At 38.1% G+C, this 17,162-nt stretch overlaps 1 pseudogene; it reads right to left on the bottom strand.

Moving 5' to 3' along the window:
- Positions 1–13,027: 13,027 nt before the first annotated feature.
- On the bottom strand, positions 13,028–16,275 carry LOC122135830 (annotated as a pseudogene).
- Positions 16,276–17,162: the final 887 nt, after the last annotated feature.

Below are 17,162 nucleotides of genomic sequence, written 5' to 3'. Positions count from 1 at the left end.
AAATAATTGTTTTAAATTTATTATACTTTAAATTATCATTTATTTCTGTGATGCAAAGCTGAATTTTTTAGGATCATTATCACATGATCCTTTAGAAATCATTCTAATATGATGATTCATTATCAAAGTTGGAAACAGTTCTGCTGCTTAATATTTTTTCAGAACATGTGATACTTTTTAGGATACTTTGATGAATAAAAAGTAAAAAAAAAAAAAAAAAAAAAAAGCTATGTTTTTAAAATATAAATATTTTGTAATAACAATATACACTACTGGTCAGTAATTTGGGGTCAGTGATATTTTTTTTCTTTCTTTTTTTAAAAAATAAAATCAATACTTTTATTCAGCAAGGATGTGTTAAATTGATAAAAAGTGATAGTAAAGAAAATATATTATTAGAATATATATTATTAGAATTTTTTTTTTTTTTTTTTGAATAAATGCAGTTCTTTTTAACCTTTATTCATCAAATATATTAGACAGCAGAACTGTTTCCAACACTCATAATAAATCAGAATATTAGAATGATTTCTAAATGATCATGTGATGAGACTGGATGTTACATGTGACACTGAAGGCAGGAGTAATGATGCTGAAAATTCAGCTTTGCATCACAGGAATAAATTATTTTTTAAAGTATATTCAAATAGAAAACTATTATTTTAAGTTGTAATAATATTTCACAATATTACTTTTTTTCTGTATTTTTTTGATCAAATAAATGCAGGCTTGATGAGAGCAGAAGAAGACTTCTTTCAAAAACATTAAAAATAGTAATGTTTCCAAACTTTGGTCTGTACTTTTTTGAAGAGCAGTTGATTGTACATTGACTTCCGCTGTATTTGTGTCCACACTATGGTAGTCAATGGCTGCCGTCAATTGTTTGGTTACCAGTATTCTTCAAAATATATCTTATTTGCATGGTTTGGAAAAAGTGGAGGGTGAGTAAATGATGACTGAATTTTCATCTTTGGAAGAATCTGATTATTTTGAACACTTTTAAACAGCTCTGTCTAATCCCAGACAACCCCTTATCCATAATGATTGATTGGATCGGTTCCATCTGAACTCAGGATAGTGCTGGTGGGGTAAAACGGGATCCGGAAAGAGTTCAGCCAGGAAACCTGCATAACCTGGGCAGGGAGTGTTTTCATCGAGGCTGTTTCTCCAGGATCCAGTGACTGAGACCTGTGAGGAGAGGGAGAAAGCCTAGATCGGTGGCCCGGGATCATCTCAGTCATCGACACTCCAGGCCTGTTTGATACCGCGGATGTCAGAAGGAAAATGAGGTGAGATAGAGAGCTCTGTCTACATGTCTGCTCCGGTCTCATGCGTTTCCTGCTGGTCATCAGACTGAGTGTGAGATTCTGCAGACGAGGAGAAAAACACAGTCAGATGGATTCAGAAGAACCCCGGAGAAGCAGCTACTTTCGAATACACCATCCTTCTGTTCACTCCATTGGATTATCTCAAGGGAAAACCATTAGATCTGTATATCACTGAGAGTAAAGATCTCCAGGCTCTTGTAAATAAGTGTGGCGGCAGATATCACCCATTTAACAATGAAGAGACATGAGGAACCCATGAACAAGTCACAGAACTTTGCTGGAGAATATTGAGATCATGGTGGAGGAGAGCGGAGGACAAACACTACTGATAATGAGATGTGCCAGGACGCTCAGAGAAACATACTCAGTAAGAGCAGAGTTCTGTGAGTGTTTTGAAACATAGTGCCACCACGATATAAACAGATGTTTGTGAATAAAACCTGTTTCACTTCATATGGAGTTCGAGTAGTGTTGATATAATTCACATTCTGATTGACAGGGGTCTGCAAATCCGCTCGTTTTGTTAACAACTTTCGGTAAAACTGGATCCCAGGAAAGACCAGCATGGTAGAAAGCCATCCTGGGCTGGAGAGATCTGAGAGAGAGTCTGACAGCAGGCCCGGGCTGAAGAAGAAAGAGCTTGTGTGTCTGGAAAAGTATGGCTTAATAATTCAAGTAACTCCCGGACTGATTGATGCGCAGAAGAGAAGATGAAAGGACGGAATCGAAGTTTGTCTTCATGTCTGCTCCTGGTCCTCCGATGTTTCTGCTGGTCATCAGACTGGACACCAGATTCACAGGCGATGGAGAAATAACACGGAGAAGATGGATTCGTTAAGCAAACATTGGAGAAGATGCTTTATGTCACACCATCATTCTGTTCACTCACGCTGATGATCTGAGGGGGAAAACATTAGATGAGTATATCAGAGAGAGAAGCTTTCTGCAGTCACTGGTTCACGCGCCTGCGGTGGCAGATTTCACTCATTCAACAATCAGGATAGAGAGCGATCACTAATCAGGTCCTCAGAGCTGCTGGAAAGAGATAGAAAACACTGCAGAGAGAAACCGGGTGGGAGTACTCACACAAATGAGATGTTTAAAATTATTCACAAAAAAGACCTTTAAAGAAAAACTAGAAAAAAGAAACCTAAATAAAGTCGCGAAGTGGAGCTGTACCATGAAGTGTAGAGATCCAGAGCAGCAGGTGCATGGCAAGCTAGCAGAGCCGGTCATAGCACCAGTGCTAATAACTGCAGGAGTTGTGTTTTTTGTGCTTGGAGTTGCTGGGCCTTTGTGCTGACAAAATTTTGCAAAAAAATCTGTTTCTATGACAATTGTGGAGAGCAGGGATTAAAGTTCTCCAAAATCCACTGGAAAAAAACCTCACTGACTGAATTCTGCACTCCCACTAATTCTCTCATAATAACCATCGAAAGTGCAGATCTGATATGAGCATCAGTACTGGATCCGTGCATTAGGTCTTAAAGTGACAGCAGCCTAGCCTATACCTGCTTCTGCCTAATATACATTTTATTCTTCGAATGGTGGTTGTCTTATTTTATTTGCAAAAACAAAGGTTTACATGGGTAAACAAAAAACAACAGAAACTTAACATTTTTATTTTTATATTTTATTGTGTTTTATTTTTAATTCCAAGGCACTGTAGGTCTGGGTGAAGTATTTAAAATGAAAGCGGGAGTTAGAAGTAATATGAAGTAGTCTGACAAGAAAAAAAAAACACACACACACACACACACACACACACACACACACACACACAGAGTTAGATGACACGTGAATTTTAATAAGTGGCCAAATTAATGTTTGAAATGTCTATTTTTAAATAATTAAAAATCTACAGTCCTTTCTCCATGTATTTATTTCATTTATTTTTCTCTCCACTGTGCTTATTGTCCCTTATCACCCAGCTGATGTACATCCTTTAACCACTGCTCACTCAGTCGCTGACTTCTTTCCCCACTAATCCTTTGCTTTGACTCATCGGCCGTTTGTTTTTCTGTTTCATAGACCCTGATTGTTCACCCCTACATAAGCCTGGTTCATTCAGTTGTTCATTGCTAAGTTTTGTAGGTCTCATTATATCATTTCTAAGCCTTGTATGCTGGTTTTGATTATCAGCCCTGTTGTTCTTGGACTCCTGCTAAGCTCAGCCCCTGAGCTCAGTCTTGGTTTGGATTGCCTGTTTGTGTATGACTCTTGCCTGTTTTTTTGGACTACGTCTGTGGATTAATCCTTCAGTAAATACCGTGTTTGGATCCTCAACCTTGGGTCTCTGTGCAGTCCATGACCAGCTATCATCAATGATGTGCTTTTTTCAGTTTAATATTTGCAGTTAAATGTTGCTGATTTTGTAAAGTTGTTCTTTTACTACTCCAAATGTGAATAATAAACTGCAAAAAGACTGCTTTTTGAATATGAATCCTGCATGTCTCTGTGTCAGACGCGGTACTTTCATCTATTTACACATTCACTGTTTTCAGCATCTGTCATCTCAACTTTAAGGGAAGACATGAACATTGATTAACTTTATCTCCAGAGCTGATCTGATAATAATAATACATTTATTTTTATACAGGCTAATAACTGATATAATTTATTTTTATAGCAATAACATTAACAGTGAACCTCTGCTGTACAACACTTTGATTGCCAAAAACTAAAAGGAATTGTTACAATTTCATTTGATCCAATATTAAAATATTAAGTTGCTAATGTTTTATGCCTTCATTTGATTATCACTGATAAATTAAAACAGACAGAACACAGAATTTCAGAAAAAAAAGCTTTTCATATTTTTGTAAAACTTTTAATAAAATATTAAGTTGTTACAGTTTTATAAATTCAATTGACAAGAAAATGCTTTTAGATTATTACATATTTAATTATACTATTTAAATGTAATTAAAACAGAAAACACTTAATTTGAGAAAAAATAAAAATAGATTTCATATGGCCCTAAAATATACTTTTGATGCACTTTAAATGAATTGTTGTTAAATTGCATACGCATGCGGTATGATTTCAAATAATTAGACATGCTTTTTTGGTTATCATTTAATTTAACCAATTAAACAGAATCCAGAAAAATAAATTAATAAATAAATAAAACACCAAAATTAATGTAATCCAGAAATATTAAACATAATCCAGTTCCATCATCTAAGTGTAACAATTGTAGTAAGCATATAATTATTCACACTGTTATAATTATTCGGGGACCCTTGACAGTTTTCTCTCTGCCTATAAAGGGTCCCACTGGCTCCAAAAATGCTCTGATAACCTGGATCGTCTCTTCTATTTTAGCAGCGAGAATCACGTGATACAATAATCACAGATGTCCAGCAGGGGGCAACAGACAAGAGAGGAAAAGCATATTATTAAATGTGAAATATCCAGCAGAAAGTCTGATACACAATCCTGTTCTCTAAACATTTTCAGTAAATGTATTTAAATTCACTTAAAGAAAAAAGAGCACTATTTTTCTGTAGTTTTAGTCTAGTAATGTTGTTCTCTAGGGCAAAAGGAGCCCCAACTAAGTATTGAGTGCTGCACATGCTCATGCTTTTCATGTTCATACTTTTCAGTTGGCCAAGATTTCTAAAAATCCTTTCTTTGTATCGGTCTTAAGTAATATTCTAATTTTCTGAGACACTGAATTTGGGATTTTCCTTAGTTGTCAGTTATAATCATCAAAATTAAAAAGAAATAAACATTTGAAATATATCAGTCTGTGGGTAATGAATGGATATAATATACAAGTTTCCATTTTTGAATGGAATTAGTGAACTTTTTGGTGATATTCTAATCATATGACCAGCACCTGTACATGTAATGTAATTTGAATGTACATTAAATGCAATTAAGTTGTTTTATTGCTTTAACCATGTGTTCAACCCCAACATTTTAGCTTGTCTTGTGCTTCAGGTCAGAACACAGCCCATTCCCTTTGAAATACTGGGGAAAAATCAAAATAATACATCTTTAAACACTAATAATTATTTATCATTGAGAAAAGTGAATACAACCAGCGAATACAAATCAACAAGAGACACACTGGTAGTCTGCTTTTTATATTGAAAGCACTCTATACAGATAAACTCCACAACAAACAACAACAAATGCAACTGATAAGCCTTTATGGATTCAGTAAAACTTAGTTACAGCGGTAAAATATTATGCACTTATACAGCGCACAGTTAAATATAGTAAAAGTGATATGTAAGTATATGTAGTACAACTTGTACTGTGAATAAAAGTGAATAATATAAAAAGCAAGTACAACAGTACAATAACATAAGTGATATAATAGATTTATAAATTATAATAGCACAAATTATATGTATAATACCATAAAATAAATGAATAACAATAGATGAATAATAGCAAGAAGAATATGTAATATCAAGGGTGGAGTAATACAGAATAGACAAAAATGAAGAATAAATTAATAGTAAATTATAAAGTAAAATAAATAATTGTGAAATGTAGTTTTATAATACTATGTGTGTAATAATTATTAAACAAATTTAGACAACTAATGACACAATACAAAAAATTGTGGACATGTATTCCAAATTGTGTTTAATTAATGAGCTCCTTAAGTGTCATATGTACATGTACACACACACACACACACACACACATATATATTTACCTGAGAATAGAGTGGTTTAGTTGTGATGACAAAACCTGACTAATAAAGACTAATTCTACACCGCTTCCCTCGAGATTTTCCTATATTTTATTCAGTTAATGAGTTAAATAATGTAAACAACATGACGATGCATGACATTTTGTTCTACACTGCAGATTACACACACCCATGCAGAAAACACACATTTTGATACTGTTGTTTATTTGTCCATATATGTTAATACATAGGAATGTTTGGGTGTGAGTGTGTGCAGTTCACGTTGTACAACAAAATGTCAAAGTATAGTTATGTTTAACAGACCAGAATATGACAAAAACGTTCTATTAATCAAAATTAATAATCATTATTACAACATCAAGGGCAATAATAAACAATGATTTTGTCATGATATTGCAGCTGGACTCACTATGAGTTCCTGTGTTATTCATTTCTAGGGTATTTAAATTATGCAGTTTTTGTGTAAATACACATACTGTACATGATCAGCATTAAACAGCCTGTGTAAATCATCTTAAATGCAGTCTATAGTATTGTGGTTGACTGAAGAAACTGGTTATATCTAAATAATAATAATAAATAATTCCATACATTAAAATAGCGCTTTTCTGGGCACTCAGAGCACTTTACATAGAAGCGGGAATCTCCCTGTCCTCCACCAGTGTGCAGCATCCACCTCCAAATATTTGACAAAAACGACAGAAACATTTAATAAGGTAATTATATTAAAATATATTGTTATAAAAATTACACTTACAAAGGTAAAACATGCTCCTGGAGGTCTGTTCCAGGGAGAAAGAGAGAGAGAGAGAGAGAGAGAGAGAGAGAGAGAGAGAGAGTATGTGGAAGTATAGCCTTGTCAGTTCAGTTTTATGATAAGCTATGAAATCCTTATAATCAAGTTATGATAAACTTACTCTTTGTAAATAAATAACGTTAGTGAAATTAAAGAGAGATGCTTTAGCTCCATGCCTAATCCTGGCAGTCTGAGACTTGTCAAAGTGCCCACTGTACACATACTGTGCTTATAACACAATTTATTTCATGATATAAACTACAATATAAGTTGACACTTAATAAGAGTCAGGTATGTTTTCTTCTGTCCCGATGTGAGAGTTATGGAGAGTTGCCCGCTCCAGTATGGCGGCGGTGACGTTGACGTGCGGTCGAGCGGCCAATGAGGCGTCTAGATATTTATATGTCTATGTTTCTACCTAGCATGCGACATTTTATCATAACTGCAACATCGGGGTGGTAGTAACATATGGCTCAGTGAAAACACATAGTTTGTCTGTGTTGACATTTTCTGTTAGAAAAATGAAACATATTTAAATGTAAAACTATATTTTGTAAATGTTTTTTTTTTTTTTTTTTTTTTTTTTTTTTAAATCAATCAATATTCCACATGATCTTATCCTGGTCTATCTTGTACCATTTCATTAAAGTTTGGTTAAAGACTGTTCTTGACTCAGCTGATTAATGTGTATTAGTAAAATATATACGTAAATAATTAAAATCTAGTTAAAATCTAGTTATTTTCTGCAAAAAAAAAAAAAAAGAGAGAGAGAGAGAATTTTCCTTTTCGAATTCAGATGATGAAGTGTGAGAATTTGAACCATTTACAATATATATATATATATAGTATATGCTATATGCTATATAACTATATATATATATATATATATATATAATATAATAGCAATGTATGTATGTATATATTCAACAGTAAAATGGTTCACTTTGAGGTAGGCATCTTATCTTATGAGAATACAGCAAGGTTAATGAGCTGTATTTTTCAGTATTACAGTTGCCCCCCAGAGACTGTTACAATCACCCCCACCAAAGGGTATCACTCTGACTTCTTGCATTTAACTTAATATTATAGTCTTGTCCTTATTAGTGAAAATATATCAATTGTATTATTAATTAGTGCACCTATATTTGTTTCTTGTATAAAAAGATGACTAGTGTATTTCAAGTAATCTCAGCAGGTATGATGGAAAATGTAAAAAAAAAAAATAAATGTTACAATTGCCCCAGTCTCCCTACTTTTTTAGTAATTTATGAATACCTTAGAATTGGTAAGAGATTAGGTGTGATATCAGTCTGCAGCTATTGTTTGCGCTGTAACTGTCTAGATGCAACTCTCTCTAGGGCTCAAACTCATGTAGGAAGGATTTAATGGATTTAAACAGTGACTGTTCTGAATGGAATACTGGCATCCTGTTTACTATTTGCATTAAGCCTTAGCAGACGTTCTGCACTAATTAAGGGCGTGCCCTTTGTGGCAAAGTGACAGACTGGTCAAAGTGCCGCTGCTGTAACACATGCTTGTGCTTATACATCAGTGGGCGTTCTGCATAGTACTACTACAAATATAAGTTGACACTTATAAGATCAGGTATGTTTTTTCTATCTGATCCTCGATTGAGAAGTTTATGGAGATTTCACTTCTTTCGCCTCGCTCCAGTCTGTGCGCCGCTCGCCGGGCAGGCCGTGGTGGCTGGGTCTGTGGCGCCCGCCTCACACGTACGTACCGGCCGTAGCGTGCTGGACGTCTAGTATTTATATGGTCTATGTTTCTACCTAGCAGCGACATTTATCATAACTGCACATCGGGGTAAGGTATAACATTAATGGCTCATTGAAAAACACTAGTTTGTCCTGGTTGTTGACGATTTTTCTGTAGAAAATGAACATATTTTACATGTAAAACTATATTTTAAAAATGAGTAGGTTTTTTTTTTTTTAAACACTCATATTCCACAATGATCGTTCCGGTCTATCTTGTACTCATTCCATTAAAGTTTGGTTAAAGACTGCGTCTTGACCTCAGCTGATTAATGTGTAGTATGAAAATAATAGGACGTAAATAATTAACAATCTAAGTTAAGAGGACACATCTATTATTTTCTGCAAAAAAAAAAAAAAGAGAGAGAGAGAGAATTTTGTCCTTTTCAATTCAGAGGATGAAGTGTGAAATTTGACACCATTTACAATATATATATCATATATAATATATATATATATATTTATATATATTATATATATATAATATAATATACTATATATATGTATGTTCATGTTATGTATATTTCTACAGTCAACTGGTTTACTTTTGAGGTAGGCATCTTATCTTATGAGATACAGCAGGTTAATGTGACTTATTTTTCAGTATTACAGTTGCCCCCCAGAGACTGTTACAATCACCCCCACCAAAGGGTATCACTCTGACTTCTTGCATTTAACTTAATATTATAGTCTTGTCCTTATTAGTGAAAATATATCAATTGTATTATTAAGTGGAGTGCACCTATATTTTGTTTCTTGTATAAAAGACAGCTCACTAGCCCCTGTGTGACCCTTCAAGTACGTCGGGTTGATCGCGTCCCTCTCTGCCCTTAGTCCCTGCGCTTGATCGAACGCAGCTTAAACGACACAAAAAAAATGTACTCACTCTCACGCGAGCGGCGCCTTGGCTCCCGCCTCAGTCAGTCCAATTCCCTCGCCCTTACTCTGTTTTGAGTACTATGAATACTTAGAATTAGCTAAGCTATCAAATTCAGTCTTTGGTCGTGCGATATCAGGTGCATCGTATTGTTTTGCGCTTTAACTGTCTTGAATACAACTCTTCTGAGGCTCCAAACTCATGTGGGAGAGTTAATTGGATTTTAACAGTGACTGGTTCTGAATGGAATACTAGCATACTGCATACTATTTACATTTACATTTAGCAGACGCTTTTATCCAAAGTGACTTACAAATGAGAACAACGGAAGAATACTTATATATACTACTGTTATGCATACTATAAAAAAAAAAAAAAAAAAAAAAAAAGCTGTTTGTGGGAAATGCGTGTGCAGTGTCCCACAATGAAACTTTTGTTTCAGACAGTAAGTAACTGTGTTTATATTATCATTCTGCACTCTCCTCAACTGCTCGGTAATCTAATGGGTCTCTGCGTTTGACCTAGACTATCCCCTTCCTGCGTCGCTGTAGATGGTGTAGCTTATCAGCTTGTTCGGGTTTCCCACCCTCTTGGTGAGACTGGACATGGTGTGCCCAGGTGAGCTGCGCTTCGCGGAACCTAGGTGGCAGCGAGGGGGCACTAGGCGATTCCAAGCTCCAGGTGTGGCAAACTTCCATGACGTTCTTCAGGAAAGGGTCTCAGCTATCACAGGTCTATAGGTTTTGCACAGCTTCATGCTGGGCACCAGATTTTATTTCAGCCAATATACATGGGTAGCATTCAGTGCCGCTCCAAGGAGGGACTTCTAAGCACACTTAGCAGTGGGTTTATGGGAAAAATTAATTTTGTCGTTTTGCAGTCATGAGATGGTACAAAAGGCATGAGGATAAAAGGAAACATGTTTTAGAGGCGGGTTTGTGCACTCATCTAACTGAACTCTCGCTTCTCTCTCTGCGTCTCTCCCTCATCTCAGCTCTCTCCTCCTCGTCCCAATGCTCTCGCTCTAATCGGGCTCGCGCTCTCTCTCCTCCCTCGCTCTTCTCTCTCCTCTCTCGTCTGTCATGCACACTATTTAGGAATGGTCCCAATCCTGTTGCAGTGAGACCTGCATCGTTGTTGTCTGTGTGTGCGTGTGGTGTGTGTGTGTGTGTTGTGTGTGGGTGTGGGTGTGTGTGTCTTTGTATACAAGACAACCCTCCCTCCTCTTCTCCTCAGCCGTAAGCTGAATGAGTCCTTTGTTTTTTAACCAAAGTATCACACAGATGATTAAATCAGGGGAATTAGAAATCAGCCTCCAACTCTCAGCACACACACACACACACATGCAGATAAGCAGGGGCAGCATTCACACCACACGGTGTCAGTGCAGAGGCTGTTGAGATGTGCACTGCATGATATTGGTTTCAGCCAATCAGAATGAACTTACAAGCTCATAATAACATTGCATTTGTTCAGAATGGAATACTAGCACAATGCATGTACACATACTCAGTCTAAACTACATTGCTGTCACATGACTTCACTGTGATGCATGTTATGGAAATAGATCATGTCACGCATTTTGCATTATTATATGCAGCATTCAGTTTGGCATTTGTCTTAAATGAGGAAAGTAATATATTCTAAGTATACATAGGCTACTGTATTCTGCTGAAATGCATGGGTAATAACTGTGGTAAAGGTAATAATTACACCGTAGAAAAAAACATTACTGGACTATGTTTTGAAGAAATAATGAATTCAGATGCTAAGCTAAAATTACGTTTAATGTATTTACCATTTCTTTGTATTTAATTGAGTGATTTGTAGAATTTACTAGCAATTTCTAAATGAAAACCGTTTTTACACACACACACACACACACACACACACATATATATATTAATCATTGTAAATCGTAATCAATAATAACTGTTATAGTGTGCTAATACTAAACGTAGTCTCCCTAATTCCCATGGATATTAACTATTGAGGCACTTAAATGTGCCTAATGTGTACAGGGTCCTCAACGGGTGGAAAGATATGGAATGAACGGCTGAAGAAGCGAGAAATGAAAGTCAGAGTGTTAAACAAGGAGGGAGGCCGCTTTGTACAGACCTGCAAAAGCTTTATTAAAGTGAGGGAAGTTAGTCCACTGCTCTCTTCTATTTACCTGAAAGAAAAACACAACACTTTTACCCACCACAAATTACACAGAGTTTCCAACTCAGAATAAAACACTACTGAAGAAAAACCAAACAAAAACAATAGAATATACTATGTAATATATAACAAGAATTCTGTTTGTTTGCTGTTTTTGAATAATACTAATGAAGAGGGCAAAACGATAAAATACCAAAGTGAAAGAGAACATCTAAAACTACCCTGCCAGCACATGAATACGATCACGGATGATGTCACTTAACATCTCTAACGTTATATTGGACGTTCCCGCCTATAAGATGCAAATGATAGGCCTACATATGAGTTAGTATGTAAAAAAACTGACATCTTAAAGACCTCTATCAGATGTTTACACAGCAGCATGTTTTTATTAAGCCGCAATGTTTTATTTCTCTTTTAAAAAAAGGTGTTTTGAAAAAAAAAAAATCTTGGACGTTTAAGCCTGGCATTGTTCTGAAACTGAGGCATTACCTTCAATAAAAAGACCAAACGGCCGCTCTTTCAAAATTTGTGTAGCCTATTTGTCACGTGGGCATTTACATATCAGCTAACAATGATAAACCTTTGCTGATGGACTGAGGCACTTAAGTTTAAAAAAAGGCTTTATTAACCGGAAACGGCTAATTCTGATGTGACGAAACATTGCCTGTGTTTAGAGTAAAAGGTCAAAGATGTGTAATTATCACGTCCTGGCACTGATATTTACACACGCTGAAAGGTCTAAAACACTAATGTCATGAACACAACACTAGACAGTGGTGAGACTTTTCAGATGTAGTTATGGCAACACAAATAACAATAGAAAAATTACAACAACGAAAAACACGTCATTATTTGTTTGATAAAAAACAATATGCCTTATTTTGGTTAATAAAAAGAGATTATTCATTCATACAAAAAAACAACAACAACATGGATTTACAGATAACATCATCAGTTGTAAGTTTGTTTGTGTGTATGTGTGTCTGAGTGGTAGTTTGAGTGATCTAGAAGTGTTTGAGCGGTCGACTTCCGTAATGATGTTTGGTCTGAGTGTGTTACTGCCACTCAGAGTTCAGAAACTGCACCTATTTTTTGTTCGATATTTTTTTTTTTTTTATATGTTTTGGTCTCAGAACTTTGGTAATATGTCCTCATGAAGGACCACTGGTGGTCAAATTTCTGCCTCCTTTAATTCATCTAGCGTTGAGTGAATCTGTGACGGGTTTTGAAGTTTCATCAGCCTGAGGCACGTGAGAATATGTTCCCTGCAGATCTCCACCACACACAAGTGTTCTCTCAGGTTCTGTTCGTGTGTAGATTGTGGTTTGTCAGTGTGAGGTGTTGTCATGATATTTCAGTCACACTTTTGTTGGACCCGTCATCGACTGATACCAAACCAGAACGGTCGCGTCACGGTCGAGATAAGGTGGTGTATACGGGGCTGCTCCCCAGTGTGTTGGGCTGTGCGACTGCGCACGGAGCCGGGATCTGGTATGGCGGTGTACAGGGGCCCCTCTGCGAAGGGCCATGTAGGAGAAGGCGGAGTAAAGGCCAGGAGTCTTGCTAGAGTGGGCGTAGTATGAGAGCCGGACGCCTGGTGCTCGGCGTATTCGACGCCAACTGCCGCGCGGGACGCCAGCGAAGGGGAAGCGGCGCTGTATTGTGGCAGGTATCGTGACATGTGACCCGCTCGCCGCAGCGTCACTGGAGAAGTGCGGTCTCACTCTTAATCTGCGTCTTCCCGCCATCCGATCCATAAGTTGCTGCTGGGACGGCAGCTGCTGCTTGGAAGCCAGGCGGTGGAGTGGCCCGCTAGCGGCTGCCAACGCACTGGAGATGCCGTAAGTGTACGGCGAAGCCGAGACCCAGCGCTTTGTTCCACTCGATGACTGCGGTGCCCATTGGGCGGCAAGGTACTGGTCGAACTCGTTCACGTCGAACGGCTCCATGTTGGCCATCACCTCATGGCTGATCTCGCCAATGTCCACGTTTCCGAAAAATCGATGTGCGGTTTCCCCCGCTGGCAGATGAGGAGGCGGAGCTTCCGTCTGCTCCCACCCCCAGACCGCTCCTGGAGGCTCCGCCCCTCTCGCTTCCCCTCACCGGATTTACCACCCTGCAGTTCTGTTTTAGGAGTGGTAGGGGGCGTCGGAGGCTGTGACTCTGACCTGAAGGAACAAATGGATGCATTTTAGAGGAAGTAGTTTGGGGTCAGTTAGATTTTTGCTATATTTTGAAGGTTTTTGCTCACCAAGGCTGCATTTATTATTTTTCTAACACTATAAATGTCTTTACTGTCACTTTAGATCAATTTAATGCATCCTTGATGAATAAAAGTGACTCCAGACGTCTTAACGGCAGTGTAGGTGAGTGTAAGTCACCTGTAGTGTGAGGGTGTGGTGTCCGTCGCCCCAGTGGTGATCCTGCGGCCCCCGCACCGCATGTGCCACCCGTCCAGATGCAACTTTTGTAATGCGATTGGCTGTGACTGACCTCGCCCTCGGAGTGGCCGTCACCCTCAGAGCGGTATCCCGGTTTTGCCGTTCTTGCGTCTGCGTGGCTGGACTTGTACTCGGGATAATCTTTCTTATGCTGCTTCCTCAAACGCTCAGCTTCCTCGATAAATGGCCTCTTATCCGACTCGTTCAGCAGCCTGAAACACACATACAAAAAAAGATTATCTTTTGCACAGTATATAATGCAGGAAACATTAATATATTTTAAAATACCAGAATATTTATTAGTGAATGCTCACATTTCAATGGACACTGGACAAATTAAGAGAATCTAAGGCACTCATATAAACTGATAATAAAATCTTATTTCAATCAACAGAATTTCAATATTTCATCATTGCTTTTTACATTTTAATATTAATATTTAAGTTTTAAAAATGTGTGTAATTAATTTTTTTTCCTCTTTGGTCTTTACTGTATGTAAAAACAGGAGTTAAGTGTTGAATAAGCTATAATGACACCAGACTTTGAGCTTATTGAGTTGTTAAATACTGAAACTGCTCAGATTTCTCTTCTGAGAGTTTAACATGAGCAGACGATCAGTTTGTGTGTCTGATATTCCAGCTGGTGTCTGAACGAACTCTGCGGTCTGATTCCCCACCTGTTATAACGGTCATCTTGTAGAGCGAGACACTTTCATTCAGAGACTGCATCTATAAATCCAGCAGAACCAAACACTCGCTCCCTCATGAAAATAAACTATTTTAGACAAATGCACTCCGTGATAGCTGAAGTTGGCCTTATAGCTCAGGTTAATGGCTCTGTTTACGGACTGTGGCCGGTGTGTGTGCTCTTTTCCACAGCAGCTCCTGAAGGGATTTGTGCTTCTAATCTGGCATCTTGAAGAAATGATTATTCTGAGCTAAAGCCCCTGAGAAACTCAAAGCCAGAGGCTGAGTTAACAACCCCACCGGAGCAGTGTGCAGTTAATATAAGGCTGACAGTGAGGTGTGGTCATCAGACAGACAGAGCAACCTGAAGAGATAGCCATTAAACTCCAGCATCAATTTTTTAATTATAGAATTAAAGTAATGAATTCATGGAGGCTGTTGTTTGAGTGGTTTATGATGTGAAGAGATTGAGAATGTGCAGATGTACCTTTAATTCAGTCACTATGATTTTATGGAGATGCTGTGTTTTTTCTTCTTCTTATGTTTATTAATTATATTTTTAACATTACTAATTATTATTCTTATGTGTAAATATTTTATTTTTATTGTTTTACTGCTAATTTGATTGCTTACGCATCTTTTATGATTATCTTTAATATTTTAAGTAAAACAAGTGAAAGTGCTATATACTGTAGATAAGTTTTCCTTTGGAGTACTGCCTATATGATATAAATATTCATTTGTGCATGACATGGCAAACATCTAAGAACCACGGTACAAACATCACTGCACCATGGTGGCGCCACAGCATCTTTTGTAAGGGTTACACAGGTAAAACGTTATTTTTTTCCCCTCTCACCTCCAGAGTTTTCCGAGTGTTTTGCTGAGCTCGGCGTTGTGCAGGTGCGGATATTGATCCGCCAGTTTCCTGCGCGCGGCCTGCGCCACACCATGAACGCGTTCATCGGCCGCTTCACGTGCGGCTTGTTCTTGCTGCCCGAGTTCACGCGCACGGGCATGGGTACGAGCGTCCGGTCGTAACCGTTAAGCACCTGACTGACCGCCTCACGGATGCCGATGGGGAAGCGGTCGTCGTCTTCGTCGGACTTCACCGAGACCCCTGTGGAGACGCCGGCCGCATCATCACCGACGCCCGGCATCTGAGACGCCTGACCGGGAAGAGGGGAGTCCGCCCCGCCGGGAGCACCGGACGAGTGTCCGGGGGACATGGAGTGACCGTCGTCCGAGACCCCGGGACTCATTTCCACCTCTGACATACTGTGCTCCTCCGCCGACATCGGTCCTCCTCGCTCTGCGGCCACAGGTGTCTTCGGAAAGTCGGATGTTCTTGCAGGGCCCGTTAATTTTTAAGTTTATTCACTAAAAAACGATTTTGCCAATGCTTTTTTAATATTATTATTTACTTTAGGTCCTCCAATGGAACGTTAACACGCTTATTTTTTACACGATCTCAGTTCTTTTCCTAATGAATCCATCCGCCGTCTTTCTCAGGATATAGATCTGCTTGAAAAAAACCTGCAAGAAATACACACAAAGGAATGTTTATTTTTTAAGGTTGTCACGCTACCTTTACATGTTTTTGTAAAGTATTTCTTCTGAATGTGTAATAATATAAATATGGAGTTGTAATGGGATATAACCGCACAACCTCTACGCTGTTCATAACCCAGCACTCCGAACAAGATAAACCTGTTCAGGAAAAACTGCTACAAACACTGAGGCTTTGACTTTATTTAGAATTCGACTTTTTTTCCAGCAGTCATACGGTGGCGTCAGTTCGCCTCAGTGTGTGCGTGTTATTTTAGCTTCACTTCTGCTAACAAGCTACTGTTGAAGGTCTGGAGGGTTTGTTCAAGCTCCCGGGAGAGAAAGTGCTGAAATAATACGGGCTTCATTCCGCCCGCTGCTGGATAAACACGGAGCGGCGCTGCTGTGGGCAGCTGAATTACACAGTGTTTGTTGGTGAAAGCACAAGCGACGACTTATAACCAGCAGAAACACACAGAGAGTCGTGTCAACGTGTTTCTGAAAACTCAAGCAAGCGGCATAAAGAATAAAATATTTATTTTGCATCTATAGATCTGACTGAAGATCAATCAGAGAACCGATTTTCTCTTAAAGTATGAACTGAACACAACAGATAGCCTAGTGTTTTATATACGGAAAAAAAAACACTAGAGATGCGACTTGTCACGCAGAGCTGAACTTGAATTAGGCCTGCTGTTGATCTCAGCCGAAACCATCCGACACCAGTTTTAATTAAGATCAGACACAGGTGACTCAACTTCTGTGATTACACATTCATTTAATATTAATTCAATAATCACATTTGACTGGGTCACTGGAATACAAACGTTTAGATCTGTGTCCGATTGACTTGTTTCTTCTTTGGGACAC

The sequence above is a fragment of the Cyprinus carpio genome, chromosome A3 (genome assembly GCF_018340385.1).
Source record: "Cyprinus carpio isolate SPL01 chromosome A3, ASM1834038v1, whole genome shotgun sequence".
Classification (NCBI taxonomy): Eukaryota; Metazoa; Chordata; class Actinopteri; order Cypriniformes; family Cyprinidae; genus Cyprinus; species Cyprinus carpio.
Note: the sequence above shows the minus strand (reverse complement) of the source record. Positions and strands in the feature narration are given on the sequence as shown.